Genomic DNA, 3,463 nt, shown 5'->3' with positions numbered 1-3,463 from the left:
CTGCGCAAGCTAGCACTTCCGCAGGATTGGATCTCTTCAGGAACTTCGCGTGGACTTCTCGTAGAGGCCATTCGTGTGCGTGGCTGCGAAGTCGAGGATCAGATCCACAAGTTTCATCTATCATAAAAGGTATTAATCCTACATTAATCTTTTATTATGGTGTCAAGATCTAGGTCTAATTCCCTGAGGTTTTACCCTCTTTTGGGGCTCCTCACGGAGATATCTCCAGAATCCATTCAATGGATATTCGGAGATTAATCGGAATAGAGTTCTTAAGTTTTAGATCTGATAGTTAATCATGCATGAAAGTTTTAGCATAATTGTTTAAATGATTCCGGCATAATCCTATGTGTTCTTAAGGTGCTGATTTCTAGATTTGATCTTGTAAGCATGCATGAATTAAATTGTTTGATTCGATTTTTTCGCTGCGTTTTAAAACTTAAAAAGAACTACGTATGGCTTGATCCCCCTTATGAAGGGGTACGTAGGCAACCCGATCAGGTTCAGCCATGGTTTTTTTTTTAAAAAAAAATCAGCATGCTTAACACCGAAGAACCTAGGATTCACTTTCAGTGGTATCAGAGCCAGGTTCATGTTTAAACTTTTATATTTTAATTCTTGTAATTAAATCTGAAATCATTAACATATTTAGATTAGATCTAAAGTATTTTTTATGATTGATTTAATTGCTGATTATGCATGATTAAGTAGATCTGAAATTTTGGATGCATATGATGCATGTTTGTGTTAGTATTAGTAACATGAATAAATCTGAAATTATAATATTATTTAGATTAGATCTAAATAAAGTTTATGATTTATATGATCTCTGATTTTAATGAATAAATCAGATCTGAAAATAAAAGTGAAAAAATAAATACATAAGATGTATGTTGTTTGAATTAATTCATATTGTTGTGTATATGTGATGCATGAACATAAAACATAATGACTAAACATGAATTAAATCTGATTACATGTGATTAATTACAAAAACTCAGATCTGAAAATATGTTTTAAGAACTGAAAGATTGTAATTAATATATAATTAAAAAGAAATATGCAATGATCAAAACTTTCATAAGTCTAAACTTAATTGAGAATTAAGTGTTATGAAATAGAATTGTAACTCAATTAATTGACATTGCATAATTATTTGGGCATATGGGTTAGCTTGAATCAAGTTCCTAGGATTGGGTTAGACCTAAGGTTAGAATCATACATGGACAAATAGAATTAATTGATCAAATCTAATTAAGTAGTAACTAGATTAGGTCAAGAAAATTCTAGGTCAATTCACAATAGTTGTAGATGGATCAAGTCCGTGTCTTTGATTAGACCAAGATGGAACTTGATTTAGGCTCAGAGGTGTAGCCCGAGTCATTTGAGTAATCAAATCGAAATTGATTAACCAGTCGGTGTCTAAGGTAAGTTTGGCAGTTTTGACCGGTGGTTTTTAATTGGGAGCTACTCGCACTGATTCGTCTTTGCCGAGTTAATGGCATATCCCTTCCACCGATCTCACTTACCTGGACGACATGGTCAATCACATTTTGATTGGATCACTTAATGATTCGAGTTAGCCCATGCCTATAAGGAAAATCAGTTTGACTGATTTAGGTGCCTCCTTAACCGGTTTGAGTCTAATCTGATTTGGTGAAGTCAGTGGAAGAAATTAGACTAACCGGATCTTCTTATCTATCCTAATTAAGAAATCCTCTAAAATTATTAGGTCCTTAAAATGAAATGGTTATGGGGATAACTAGGTCATAGCCTCCCATTAAGTTGGGTGATAATGGGTCTAATGCTTTGATAATTATTGGAGGCGCGACACGCCTGGTACTTATCAAGCATTGGAATTGTCATTCAATATATGATGAGTTAAGTGTACCTTCAATAGGCGGTCAGGTGAGCCGAGCCATACTCGGGCTTGGTCGTCTATTAGTTGATTAGACTTAACCCTATCATTTAATGGTTGGACCTGACTAGGGTATTCGGTGGAGGCGCCACACGCCTGCCGAAGAACCTAGGGCAAAATTATCACTAGAAGTTGCTTGGTAAAGCAACTGGTTTAGAACCTACCAATAGGTGCATATGGGTTAGCCGAGCCACACTCGGGCCTATATGCGTGATAAGTGCTAAATAATGCATAAATTCATATCTTATTCATAGCACTTATCATTATTTTAATTCACATATTTTGTAAATTTAACTAAAAAAATGTGTTACCCTCATCATTGCATTTTAATAAATTAATTCGAGTTTGATTTACTTATTTACTGATTGAGTCTAATGTATGCAGGTTGAGTCAAGTTCATTAGGGATTATTCCTGGACCTAAACCACATGCACCCCGCAAATCAAGACCCTCTGATTCAGTCACTTAACTCTTTTTCCACATGATCCAATTCTCCTATTTTAATAAAATCCCTTCAATTATTTGTTTCTCAGATTTCAAAGCATACCATCTTAGTTGCACGGATCCCAAAGCTTCTTCCCACGTCATCCATCCATCTCTCCTCAGCCTGGAGCCAGCTCATCCCACATTTCTGGATTTCCTTCTCAGCCGAATGCATCCATCCCGCTCCACGTCCTCCTCCACGTTAATTCTCCCACGTCTAACTTCCAGCATCTATGGATAAAGATCAGCTCCCCTGTTCCAGCTTGCATTGTTTTCCCACGAACCGAGCCATATCCAAGCTCATTCATTCCGTTTCTTCCCAGCGTTCTCTCCGTATTTATCCTTATCCTTCCCAGCCGAATCAAGCCAACCGTGACCGACCTCCCGTTCACGAACAGATCTCAGTCCTTCCTCTCAACTCCCGGATCAACTCCATTCAGCCGCGTCCAACTTCTCATCCACGTTGAAATATGATCTTATCTTGATCCCATCCGAAACCTCGTCATCTCCCAGCCATCCCGCTCCACGGACGAAGCTCACGCATACATCCTTCACCGTCCACATCATCCTGCATCCAGCTCTCACCCACGGATCCAAGATCTTCTTCCCAGATCTCTTTCAAGCAACCAGCCGTGAACATCAGCCGCGGATTGGATTAAGCAGCATTTTCGTGTGCATCCCAAGTTTCACGGCATTCCTCCCGTCCGGATAGACTTCATCGCCCATGAAATCCAACCCGTCCCAGCTCCCCTGTTCTGACTTCATCCTTATTCCGTATCCCCTATTCTGAATCAACCTCATCCAGCTTCCTCCTAGCTTCATCTCAGCCAACGGCAGCATCCACCGAATCTCCCAATGTCCCTCGGAATCACATCCACGTTGATCATCTTCCAATTCTTCCGCTAGATCCCACGCTTATCCCATTCGGATTGGTTCCATCTTCACGGGATAAACTCAAATCCCATCTTCCTGCGTGATCTCATGGAACATCCCGAGTCTGCCACGTCCTGCATCTTCCCCTGTTTCGGAATAACATCCTCTCAGCCGAGATCCCAACTTCTTT

The sequence above is a fragment of the Phoenix dactylifera genome, unplaced genomic scaffold (genome assembly GCF_009389715.1).
Source record: "Phoenix dactylifera cultivar Barhee BC4 unplaced genomic scaffold, palm_55x_up_171113_PBpolish2nd_filt_p 002149F, whole genome shotgun sequence".
Classification (NCBI taxonomy): Eukaryota; Viridiplantae; Streptophyta; class Magnoliopsida; order Arecales; family Arecaceae; genus Phoenix; species Phoenix dactylifera.
Note: the sequence above shows the minus strand (reverse complement) of the source record.